The sequence below is a fragment of the Pseudophryne corroboree genome, chromosome 2 (genome assembly GCF_028390025.1).
Source record: "Pseudophryne corroboree isolate aPseCor3 chromosome 2, aPseCor3.hap2, whole genome shotgun sequence".
In the NCBI taxonomy this organism is placed as follows: Eukaryota; Metazoa; Chordata; class Amphibia; order Anura; family Myobatrachidae; genus Pseudophryne; species Pseudophryne corroboree.
In genome coordinates, this window is record NC_086445.1 from 311,196,300 (window position 1) to 311,208,896 (window position 12,597).

The window sequence follows — 12,597 nt, forward strand, 5'->3', positions numbered from 1 at the left end:
TAAAGTGATTACTGAAAATATTCACTTGCAAACTTCAAGGCCTCTAAATTTTAGTAAGTGGGATGTGGGTAGTAATTAGAGATGAGCAGGTTCGGTTTCTCGGGATCCGAATCCCCCCGAACTTCACCCATTTTACACGGTTCCGAGGCAGCCTTAGATCTTCCCGCCTTGCTCGGTTAACCAAAACGCACCCAAACGTCATCATCCCGCTGTCGGATTCTCACGAGATTCGTATTCTATATAAGGAGCCGCGCGTCCCCGCCAATTTCACTCGTGCTTTGGAGATTGAACGGAGAGGACGTGGCAGCGTTCTCTCCCTGAAAAGCTCCGTAATCTGTGCTCAGTGTGCTGAAAATATCTGTGCTCAGTGTGCTGCAAATAATCTGTGCTCAGTGTGCTGAAAATATCTACGTTATCTGCCTGAAAACGCTCCATATCTGTGCTCAGTGTGTTGCAAATATCTGATCAGTGTGCTGCATTGTGGGGACTGGGGACCACCAGTATATAATATATATACTTTTCTATAGCTTCTATACTGCTTGTCAGGACACATGATCACAGTTACACCGCTCTGTACTGATATATACAATAATATATATACTTTTCTATAGCTTCTATACTGCTTGTCAGGACACATGATCACAGTTACACCGCTCTGTACTGATATATACAATAATATATATACTTTTCTATAGCTTCTATACTGCTTGTCAGGACACATGATCACAGTTACACCGCTCTGTACTGATATACAATAATATTTATACTTTTCTATAGCCTCTATACTGCTTGTCAGGACACATGGTCACAGTTACACTGCTCTGTACTGATATATACAGTAATATATATACTTTTCTTTAGCTTCTATACTGCTTTGTCAGGACACATGTGTCACAGTTACACCGCTCTGTACTGATATACAGTAATATTATATATTCTTTTCTATAGCTTCTATACTGCTTGTCAGGACACATGGGTCACAGTTACACCGCTCTGTACTGATATTCAGTAATACTATATATACTTTTCTATAGCTTCTATACTGCTTGTCAGGACACACGTGTCACAGTTACACTGCTCTGTACTGATATATACAATAATTTTAAATCATTTTCTATAGCTTATATACTTTGTCAGGACACACATGTGTCACAGTTACACCGCTCTGTACTACTACTGATATACAGTAATATATATACTTTTCTATAGCTTCTATACTGCTTGTCAGGACACATGTGTCACAGTTACACTGCTCTGTACTGAAATATACAATAATTTTAAATAATTTTCTATAGCTTCTATACTACTTGTCAGGACACACATGTGTCACAGTTACACCGCTCTGTACTGAATTATATACAATAATTTTAAATCATTTTCTATAGCTTCTATACTGCTTGTCAGGACACACATGTGTCACAGTTACACCGCTCTGTACTGAATTATATACAATAATTTTAAATAATTTTCTATAGCTTCTATACTGCTTGTCAAGACACACGTGTCACAGTTACAGCGCTCTGTACTGAATTATTTTCAATAATTTTAAATAATTTTCTATAGCTTCTATACTGCTTGTCAGGACACACATGTGTCACAGTTACACTGCTCTGTACTGATATATACAATAATTTTAAATCACTTTCTATAGCTTCTATACTGCTTGTCAGGAAACACGTGTCACAGTTACACTGCTCTGTACTGATATATATACAATAATATATATACTTTTCTATAGCTTCTAGTATTACAGTGCAGCAATTTGGTGACCAACAGTATACATATATAGTACAGTACAGTAGGCCATTGCTATTGATATATTACTGGCATATAATTCCACACATTAAAAATGGAGAACAAAAATGTGGAGGGTAAAATAGGGAAAGATCAAGATCCACTTCCACCTCTGCTGAAGCTGCTGCCACTAATCATGGCCGAGACGATGAAATGCCATAAAAGTCGTCTGCCAAGGCCGATGCCCAATGTCATAGTAGAGAGCATGTAAAATCCAAAAAACTAAAGTTCAGTAAAATGACCCAAAAATCAAAATTAAAAGCATCTGATGAGAAGCGTAAACTTGCCAATATGCCATTTACGACACGGAGTTGCAAGGAACGGCTGAGGCCCTGTCCTATGTTCATGGCTAGTGGTTCAGCTTCACATGAGGATGGAAGCACTCATCCTCCCGCTAGAAAAATGAAAAGACTTAAGCTGGCAAAAGCACAGCAAAGAACTGTACGTTCTTCTAAATCACAAATCCCCAAGGAGAGTCCAATTGTGTCGGTTGCGATGCCTGACCTTCTCAACACTGGACGGGAAGAGGTGGTGCCTTCCACCATTTGCACGCCCCCTGCAAGTGCTGGAAGGAGCAACCGCAGTCCAGTTCCTGATAGTCAAATTGAAAATGTCACTGTTGAAGTACACCAGGATGAGGATATGGGTGTTGCTGGTGCTGAGGAGGAAATTGACAAGGAGGATTCTGATGGTGAGGTGGTTTGTTTAAGTCAGGCACCCGGGGAGATACCTGTTGTTCGTGGGACGAATATGGCCATTGACATGCCTGGTCAAATTACAAAAAAAATCACCTCTTCGGTGTGGAATTATTTCAACAGAAATGCGGACAACTGGTGTCAAACCGTGTGTTGCCTTTGTCAATATGTAATAAGTAGGGGTAAGTATAACCACCTAGGAACATCCTCCCTTATACGTCACCTGGAGCGCATTCATCAGAAGTCATTGACAAGTTCAAAAACTATGGGTGACAGTGGAAGCAGTCCACTGACAACTAAATCCCTTCCTCTTGTACCCAAGCTCCTGCAAACCACACCACCAACTCCCTCAGTGTCAATTTCCACCTTAGACAGGAACGCCAATAGTCCTGCAGGCCATGTCACTGGCAAGTCTGACGAGTCCTCTCCTAACTGGGATTCCTCCGATGGATCCTTGAGTGTAACGCCTACTGCTGCTGGTGCTGCTGTTGTTGCTGCTGGGAGTTGATCGTCATCCCAGAGGGGAAGTCGGAAGACCACTTGTAATACTTCCAGTAAGCTATTGACTGTCCAACAGTCCTTTGCGAGGAAGATGAAATATCACAGCAGTCATCCTGCTGCAAAGCGGATAACTCAGGTCTTGGCAGCTGCAGTGGTGTTAAACGTGTGTTTGGTATCCACCGTTAATTCACAGGGAATTAGAGAATTGATTGAGGTACTGTGTCCACGGTACCAAATACCATCTAGGTTCCATTTCTCTAGGCAGGCGATACCGAGAATGTCCACAGACATCAGAAAAAGAGTCACCATTGTCCTAAAATATGCAGTTGTACCCAATGTCCACTTAACCACGGACATGTGGACAAGTGGAGCAGGGCAGACTCAGGACTACATGACTGTGACAGCCCACTGGGTAGATGTATTGCCTCCTGCAGCAAGAACAGCAGCGGCAGCACCAGTAGCAGCATCTCGCAAATGCCAACTTGTTCCTAGGCAGGCTACACTTTGTTTAACTGCTTTCCATTAGAGGCACACAGCTGACAACCTCTTACGAAAACTGAGGAACATCATCGCAGAATTGCTTACCCCAATTGGACTCTCCTGGGGATTTGTGACATCGGACAATGCCACCAATATTGTGCATGCATTACATCTGGGCAAATTACAGCACTTCCCATGTTTTGCACATACATTGAATTTGGTGGTGAAGAATTTAAAAAAAAATGACAGGGCGTGCAAGAGATGCTGTCGGTGGCCCGAAGAATTGCGGGCCACTTTCGGCATTCAGCCACCACGTGCCGAAGACTGGAACACCAGCAAACACTCCTGAACCTGCCCCGCCATCATCTGAAGCAAGAGGTGGTAACGAGGTGGAATTCAACCCTCTATATGCTTCAGAGGATGGAGGAGCAGCAAAAGGCCATTCAAGCCTATACATCTGCCTACGATATAGGCAAAGGAGGGGGAATGCACCTGACTCAAGCGCAGTGGAGAATGATTTCAACATTGTGCAAGGTTCTGCAACCCTTTGAACTTGCCACACGTGAAGTCAGTTCAGACACTGCCAGCCTGAGTCAGGTCATTCCCCTCATCAGGCTTTTGCAAAAGCAGCTGGAGAGATTGAAGGAGGAGCTAAAATGGAGCAATTCTGCTAGGCTTGTGGGACTTGTGGATGGAGCCCTTAATTCGCTTAACCAGGATTCAAGGGTAGTCAATCTGTTGAAATCAGAGCACTACATTTTGGCCACCGTGCTCGATCCTAGGTTTAAAGCCTATGTTGTATCTCTCTTTCCGGCAGACACAAGTCTGCAGAGGTGCAAAGACCTGCTGATGAGACACTTGTCAAGTCAAGCGTAACGTGACCCGTCAACAGCTCCTCCTTCACATTCTCCCGCAACTGGGGCTGCGAGGAAAAGGCTAAGAATTCCGAGCCCACCCGCTGGCGGTGATGCAGGGCAGTCTGGTGCGAGTGCTGACATCTGGTCTGGACTGAAGGACCTGCCAACGATTACTGACATGTCGACTACTGTCACTGCATATGATTCTGTCACCATTGAAAGAATGGTGAAGGATTATATAAGTGACCGCATCCAAGTAGTCACATCAGACAGTCCGTACGTATACTGGCAGGAAAAAGAGGCAAATTGAAGGCCCTTGCACAAACTGGCTTTATTTTACCTAAGTTGCCCCCCCTCCAGTGTGTACTCCGAAAGAGTGTTTAGTGCAGCCGCTCACCTTGTCAGCAATCGGCATACGAGGTTACTTCCAGAAAATGTGGAGAAGATGATGTTCATCAAAATGAATTATAATCAATTCCTCCGTGGAGACATTCACCAGCAATTGCCTCCAGAAAGTACACAGGGACCTGAGATGGTGGATTCCAGTGGGGACGAATTAATAATCTGTGAGGAGGGGGATGTACACAGTGAAAGGGGTGAAGAATCGGATGATGATGAGGAGGTGGACATCTTGCCTCTGTAGAGCCAGTTTGTACAAGGAGAGATTGATTGCTTCTTTTTTGGTGGGGGCCCAAACCAACCAGTCATTTCAGCAACAGTCGTGTGGCAGACCCTGTCACTGAAATTATGGGTTTGTTAAAGTGTGCATGTCCTGTTTATACAACATAAGGGTGGGTGGGAGGGCCCAAGGACAATTCCATCTTGCACCTCTTTTTTTTTATTTATCTCTGCATCATGTGCTGTTTGGGGGACTATTTTTTTAAGTGCCATCCTGTCTGACACTGCAGTGCCACTCCTAGATGGGCCAGGTGTTTGTGCCAGCCACTTGGGTCGCTTAGCTTAGCCATCCAGCGACCTTGGTGCACCTCTTTTTTTCTTTGCATCATGTGCTGTTTGGGGACTATTTTTTTATGTGCCATCCTGTCTGACACTGTAGTGCCACTCCTAGATGGGCCAGGTGTTTGTGCCAGCCACTTGGGTCGCTTAGCTTAGCCATCCAGCGACCTCAGTGCAAGTTTTAGGACTAAAAATAATATTGTGAGGTGTGAGGTGTTCAGAATAGACTGGAAAAGAGTGGAAATTATGGTTATTGAGGTTAATAATACTATGGGATCAAAATTACCCCCAAATTCTTTGATTTATAGCTGTTTTTGCAAAAAAAAAAAACCCGAATCCAAAACACACCCGAATCCGACAAAAATTTTTCAGGGAGGTTTTGCCAAAACGCGTCCGAATCCAAAACACGGCCGTGGAACCGAATCCAAAACCAAAACACAAAACCCGAAAAATGGTCGGTGCACATCTCTAGACTAGTAATAGTTTTTAGTTTATGATATCTTTGATAAAGAGAAAGTATTATTAATGTTTGCATAAATAATACCAATTTACATATTATAACCTAATTAAGAAAATGAACTTATCAGTCATCAAATTTAACCTTAATAACAAGATTATCTATGAGTTAAGACCCATTATTGCCACCTGTACACCTATAAAAAATAACCCATTCAGGAGGTTACTAAATATGTTGGTTACCTCTTTTTGCTGTAAATGACATACACCAACTCTAACCATGAACCATCTAACTATGACAGTGGTTCCCAAACTTTTTTAAATCATGGAGCCCTAGAGTATCAGAATTGTTTTCACGTCAACCCTAGGCCAAAAGTTTCTTATTGAGAAATTTAGTAATAAATATCAAATCAAGTAAAATGTGTTTTTATGTCATCCTTATGTTCAATTGTGTGGTGACGGACAGGATTTGCTTCTGTTTGCCAACATATTTTATAATTGACAGCCATCAGCACTAGTTTTGTCTATTACATTGCCCATAAATAATTTGAATTGGTCCCTGACCACCAATCCAAGGCACCCTCGCAAGTGACCTGAGACACCCCAGGTTGCCTAGCAACACAGTTTGAGAGCCAATGAACAATAAAAGTATAATATCATATTTATTCATTTGAATTTTGAAGCAAAGTGGATTCACTTAGAGAATGCCCTCTATCATAATGAATGCTATGGATTCTTTACTAATATGAATCTTATACTGAAAGTAGCTGCTAAAGTTACAAAATTGTTATTTCACGTAAACACAACTATGACTTTTTACATGTTAAGTTTTGATTTGTGATTTGATATATTGCACTTAAAGAAATAAAACTCCCTTTTATTTCTTGAATATTAGGAACAACAGCTTTCCTCATCACGCTCACATGCAGCTCTTTGCAACAGATTCTATCATTTTGCATGGAGACATCAAGGCTCTTCCGGGTAGTGGGTCAGATGTCATGGAGACTGGACTGCACCATAGTCCTTAGCTGAATGACAGCTGGAGGTTTAAACAGTTGCTGGGTGGCTTTGCCTGCGCAGGTGATAGTTCCTGAATTGTTAGAAGCTGGACCTGCAATCATGTGTTCTGTTTCATTGCTCTCTCCATTCCTGAACTTGGCCCTTTTTTATTTACATCTTTGTCTGCTGCCAGACCTGATCCCTGATTGTGTACTTGTTTAAGCCTGATTGTTAATAATCCTTAACCAAGATAGTGAATATGTTATAGCCTTCCTGCTTTCAGCCCTGACCCTGGATTGTACGTCTTATAGTTCTCTGCATTTTAGCCAGTCTTTGAATAGTAAACCTTTGAGTTTTCCTTCTATCTGAGTACTCAAGCACAATTTCTATGCTATATTCCTGCTGCCAGTGCAGTTGCTTAGTTGCCTACAAGATGATATGTATTAACGTTGGCTATATAATCTGCCCACTGCTGCCCCTTTCTTATAAAAACGAATTATATATATCCAGTGGTGCCTAGGATGGAGGGAAGTGGGTACTGCTTAATCATTGCCCAGGTTAGCTGAAGGAGCCCATCGGGTGCCCAGGACAGTAGCACATTCGGCAGGGAGAGAGAGGAGACTGCTGCTACCACTTGCGGCACTGCACACTTTACAAATCAAATTTGGGGAGGGAATGTGGCTCCGCCTCCCAAATTTGGCCACACCCACAGTATCCAGGCTCATTGCTACTTTCCATGGCCCTGGTTAAATCTGGAATGTTGTTTAGGGTTTCATCTATCCTTAAACCAAGGCAAAACCTTGGGGTGAAAAACCTTTACTATCTGAGGTGAACACTTGGGTCATCTGAAGACAGCAGCTTTATGGGAAAGGAGGCTTGCTATAGGTCAGTGATTCCCAAACTGGGTGCCATGGCTCCCTGGTGCGCTGCAAGTGGCCGAGGACCAAATCAAATCATTTATGGACCATGTTATAGGCAAAACCAGAACTGTATGCCGCCATTCATAAAATTTGGTCACAAACAGAAGTGCAACTCTATCCACCACAATAGATCTTAACCTAAGTTTGACTGGTAAGCACAATTTACTTAATTTAATAAGTTTAGCAGAATTTCTCAATAAGAAACTTTTAGCCGAGGCATGCATTAAAAAAATGCTGATACCCTAGTGCAGGCATGTCTAAACTGCGGCCCTCCAGCTGTTAAGAAACTACACATCCCAGCATGCCATGACACAGCTTTAGCATTCTCTGACAGCAAAACTGTGTCAGGGCATGCTGGGATATGTAGTTTCTCAGATAAGGGTCAGTTTGGTGCCGCACAGGACTAAAAAGATCTCTTTGAAATAGGCTCTTATAAAATTTGTATTGTGAACCAACAGTGCATATGCATGAGAGATGCCTGTAATCGGTACCAAGGAGTTGCTGTTGTTGGTGGTGCACCCAGAGTCAATAGTACATGTCAATATTTCAAAAGAAGGAAAGAGAGACTGTGTTGGGGCACGCTTGAAATAAAATTAACTTTTAATTGGAATAGGATAATATTTAGTACACAGACAAACACACATATAATACTTGAAGAGAAGGTCATCAAGAATTTTTTGACCTCTCTCCACTTGTATTTTGAATCTGAAGCCAGATTCTCAATTATCAATAAGAAAAAATGATAAGTCGGAGTAACAATTCTCCAATAAATATTTAAGGTGACAGTGACACCCAAGATGAAAATATCAGAAATTCAGTTTCAACATAATAGAAAAGAATTCAGACATATGGCACATAGGCATTTGATATAACAATTTAGGCTATAAATTTAGTCCATTACCCAATGTCTATCTTGATAGTATATCCTGGTAAAGGTTAGCCTGCTATGGCTGATTATCCGGTCAACATGTGTAGTGAAGGAAAATTCTGAGTAAGTCTACGATTAGACAATTATAATTAAATTGAAGAAGGAATATAGGTATGAAGTCAGTAAGGGTCAAAGGTTGCTCCAACACTTCTGCTTTTCACATGGAAATGGAGGTACTTATAACTGCACCTAATATTCCCTAGCAGTCTCCCATCTAGGTACTAATCAGGCTGCACACTGCTTAGCTTCCAAGATCAGGCGAGATTGGGCATAACCAGTGAGATATGGCAGTAATATCACGTAGATTGTGAATGAGAGGGTGTGTGGTTATTGGCACATACCAGAAAGAGTACTTCTACTGTCCATCGATACGCACAGTCTCTCTGTTACTTTCGCATTGCAGAGGAATTGTGTGACTGGCATCAGGATGAGAGAGTACTGAAAAAAGCAGGATACAGGAAATGTATAGGTTCAGGGTCCGTCTTCTGCTGTCCACTGTCATATAAGAATATAGCGGACAGTGGATGAGAGAGGCGGATTACCTGGGCCTATTGAAAAAATGGTGTGAAATTACACAGGTATCTTAAAGTTTCCTATGATAATATGGCATCCAAATTTAGATATTGCATATTATAATCATAGCAGTTGAGGGCAGAAATTAGCGATGCCCCTTAGATACAACAGTAGGGAACTGAAATCCACTGTTGGAGACAAAGACATCTATGGTCAGCAAAATTTCTAACAATGTGTTATTTTTGGTAGGTGTAAATTAACCATCTACATAATAATGTTAAAGTTAGAGTGTCAGAATAGGAATAATGATTAGAGACGCGCCACGGATCAGTCCAGTGACCTAAAGACTTCTGGTCACGGAGCCGATGCCTCGAACGTGGCCTCAGCATCCAGGCCTAAAACACTCTTTCCTCTCCTTTGATATCCAGTTTGGCTAAATTGAAAGCCATATTAGATATACAGAGGTTTTGAAATGACGCGATCGGACAGCACTTCCGGTTTTTGAAACCGAAAGTGATGTGCTGGCTACCTCTAAGAATGTCACATGATACATTTCCTCCTATCTATGATTGTCCCTTACAATGAGACCACTCCCCCATATTGGCCTTAAATAGACAGTCTTCCACTACCATCTCATACAGTGAACAAGCCACCTTCAGGTGAAATGGCCGTCTGTGTTTAGTGGTGCTGAACAGTGCACGGTTCAGCCCACTCATCTCCTGGTATCGTATATTTGACGAAACTTTGTCTATTTAATTATAAATTATTTGTTAGTCTGCTATTTTATTATTTAACTATAGTGTCAAATATCCAACGTTTTCTGTCCATTATTCCTATTCTGACACTCTAACTTTAACATTATTATGTAGATGGTTAATTTACACCTACCAACAATAACACATTATTAGAAATTTTGCTGACCATAGATGTCTATGTCTCCAACAGCGGATTTCAGTTCCCTACTGTTGTATCTAAGAGGCATTGCTAATTTCTGCCCTCAACTGCTATGATTATAATATGCAATATCTAAATTTGGATGCCATATTATCATAGGAAACTTTAAGATACCTGTGTAATTTCACACCATTTTTTCAATAGGCCCAGGTAACCTGCCTCTCTCATCCACTGTCCGCTATATTCTTATATGACAGTGGACAGCAGAAGACGGACCCTGAACTTATACATTTCCTGTATCCTGCTTTTTTCAGTACTCTCTCATCCTGATGCCAGTCACACAATTCCTCTGCAATGCGAAAGTAACAGAGAGACTGTGCATATCGATGGACAGTAGAAGTACTCTTTCTGGTATGTGCCAATAACCACACACCCTCTCATTCACAATCTAAGTGATATTACTGCCATATCTCACTGGTTACGTCCAATCTCGCCTGATCTTGGAAGCTAAGCAGTGTGCAGCCTGATTAGTACCTAGATGGGAGACTGCTAGGGAATATTAGGTGCAGTAATAAATACCTCCATTTCCATGTGAAAATCAGAAGTGTTGGAGCAACCTTTGACCCTTACCAACTTCATACCTATATTCCTTTTTCAATTTAATTATAATTGTCTAATCGTAGACTTACTCAGAATTTTCCTTCACTACACATGTTGACCGATTATCAGCCATAGCAGGCTAACCTTTACCAGGATATACTATCAAGATAGACATTGGGTAATGGACTAAATTTATAGCCTAAATTGTTATATCAAATGCCTATGTGCCATATGTCTGAATTATTTTCTATTATGTTGAAACTGAATTTCTGATATTTTCATCTTGGGTGTCACTGTCACCTTAAATATTTATTGGAGAATTGTTACTCCGACTTATCATTTTTTCATATTGATAATTGAGAATCTGGCTTCAGATTCAAAATACAAGTGGAGAGAGGTCAAAAAATTCTTGATGACCTTCTCTTCAAGTATTATATGTGTGTTTGTCTGTGTACTAAATATTATCCTATTCCAATTAAAAGTTAGGTTTTATTTCAAGCGTGCCCCAACACAGAGTCTCTCTTTACTTCTTTTGAAATATTGATATGTCGTTTCTCAACAGCTGGAAGGCCGCAGTTTGGACATGCCTGCCCTAGTGTGTCATGATTCACAAAGTTTGGGGACAACTGCTATAGGTGAAGACCTTGCAATTTTTTCTAAAGTTCTTATCACCACTCTTTTGGTATTGCCCTAAACAGAAACATAAAGTCACTTATATAGAAACTGACCAAAAATTATGCACAACTATTTTAAGTTCTATTAACACAGCTAAAGAAAGTCAATATAGAAAGTAAAAATATTTTAAAACAATGAAAAATTCTGAAAGTAGTATATACTGCATGCAAACAATACAAATATATGAACTATTTGTTGACACAGCTACAGAAAACAATGTTGCATGGTTTCACATTAAACTTTTCAAGATGGATAGTGACAGTGATTACCATTTCCCATGATTCTAAAAACATGTCTAACATTTTAGTTAGTTTATCAAAATTAAAGTATTTATGTGGGTCTAAAGTTAACAGCAAATTTCCATATGCTTGTCACATGATTCCTGTGAGGAAAAAGACTAATTGAATTAATTGAAATGAGTTGATTGATTAGAACCATGTCAATCAGATTTGTTTAATCTAATCATACACGAGGAAACTTCTGGCAATGCAGTATATAAAGTATAATCTTAGGTTGTCTTATCAAGAAAAGGCTTGTGCTGAAGTGCTTTGTTGGGGTTATTTTAAGATAACCAGTACCAACATATAAATGAACATACCAACACACAATACTATTTTAGGTATATTTTATTCTTACCATTACAAATCACAAATGTGCAGTGATGACCATTTACCACCAGTGAGATGTGAGAATATATTCTGTAAAGGATGTAACAGCATAATGTAATCTTTTAATTTTGTAGCATTATGTCACATTTAAAATTAGAAATAGAATTATAGCTTCTGCCTTTTTAAATATTTCATATGTTGCATTATGGTGAAAAGTAAACTTGTGTTTGACATTTGATGAAAAAGCAAATCCTGTACATAGACAATATTTAATGCAATATATTTAAATTCTAAGACATTTAGAAATCACTGATTTAGATGGTTTAATTGAGAGTATAAGCACATGAGAGTTGAAGCCCTGCTCATGAGAGCTAACATCTAAAAGGGAGGGGCAGACAGACAGACAGGGGTATCACAGATGGGGTAGACGAGGAATAGAGGGTTATGATGAGATTAGGCTGGGTTTAGTGAAGCAGTGGATCTTGAGAACCTATTTGAAGTTTTGTAGAGAGGTGGAGAGTCTGAGGGGGAGAGGTAGAGAATTCCAGAGAAAGGTAGCAGCACGTGAGAAATCTTGAAGGTAGAAGTGAGAAGAAGTAATCAGTAGGTGGGAGAGGCGATGTGCATTAGTGGTGTGAAGAGGATCCATGGGAGTGTAGAGATAAGGTCAGAGATATAAATGGGAGAGGAATAGGTAAATGGCTTTGTAAGTAAGTTTGA

At 40.5% G+C, this 12,597-nt stretch overlaps 2 pseudogenes; one reads left to right on the forward strand and one right to left on the reverse strand.

The window, feature by feature from the left end:
* Positions 1-8,764: 8,764 nt before the first annotated feature.
* Positions 8,765-8,883, reverse strand: LOC135052002 (5S ribosomal RNA; annotated as a pseudogene).
* Positions 8,884-10,450: 1,567 nt separating this feature from the next.
* On the forward strand, positions 10,451-10,569 carry LOC135051798 (5S ribosomal RNA; annotated as a pseudogene).
* Positions 10,570-12,597: the final 2,028 nt, after the last annotated feature.